Raw genomic sequence first — 1,296 nt, 5'->3', positions numbered from 1 at the left:
TCGACAAGATTCCTTCCATGTATCACATGATCAAAACAACTCAACATAACTTTAATCAATCTTATAACTTTCATATCTCTAAAAGAGATCTATCATGTCACCAAAATCAATAATACATGTATATAACTTAATGTGGATAACAAATATAATAAAGAGAAACATAACTTTAATTGAATTCACAAGTGTTATGACAATACAAGCATATAACTATAGATATCCATATAGATAGATAACATCATCATGTTAACATTGACTTATCCATAATGCCCATACTTTCAACATGGCCAATAAAAGTTTTGGGCGGTAGTCCTTTAGTTAACGGATCTGCTATCATCAAATCCGTACCAATATGCTCAATCAACACTCTATGTTTCTCCACTTCTTCTTTGACCGACAAGTATTTCAAATCCATGTGTTTAGCACCCTTTGAGTACTTGTCATTTTTAGAGAAGAAGACGGCTGCAGAATTATCACAATAAATCCTTATCGGCCTAGCTATACTNTCAATNATGCCAAGCCTCGATACAAAATTCCGCAACCACAATGCATGAACCGTGGCCTCAAAGCATGCCACGAATTNAGCCTNCATGGTGGAAGTAGCAATGACCGATTGTTTTGCACTTTTCCAAGAAATTGCTCCTCCAGCCAAAAGATAGACATACCCAAATGTGGATTTTCTTGAATCCACACATCCAGCATACTCTGAATCCGAATAGCTAATCACTTCGAGATGATCTGACTTTCTATAAGTGAGCATGTATTCTTTGGTACCTTGTAAGTACCTAAGAACTTTCTTCACAGCTTTCCAGTGATCCATTCCGGGATTACTTTGATATCGNCCTAACATTCCAACAACAAAACTGATATCTGGCCGAGTACAGGTTTGAGCATACATCAAACTCCCAACCACTGACGCATAAGGAATGGACTCCATGGCCTTTCGTTCCAAATCATTCTTGGGACATTGCATTTGACTAAACTTGTCCCCTTTTTGAATTGGAACTATTCCAGGAGAACATTTATCCATTCCGAATCTCTCTAACATTTTGTTAATATAACCTTTTTGAGACAAACTTAACAATCCTTGTGATCTATCACGGAATATTTCTATTCCTATCACATAAGATGCCTCATTCATATCTTTCATTTCAAAGTTGTTAGAGAGAAACTTCTTTACATCATGTAACATACCAATATCATTAGCAGCAAGAAGAATATCATCAACATACAAGACCAAAATAACAAACTTACTCCCACTGACCTTTATGTATATACACCGATCAACGGTGTTTTCTA

Source organism: Vigna radiata, chromosome 2 (assembly GCF_000741045.1).
Source record: "Vigna radiata var. radiata cultivar VC1973A chromosome 2, Vradiata_ver6, whole genome shotgun sequence".
NCBI lineage: Eukaryota > Viridiplantae > Streptophyta > Magnoliopsida > Fabales > Fabaceae > Vigna > Vigna radiata.
This window is presented reverse-complemented; position numbering follows the sequence as displayed.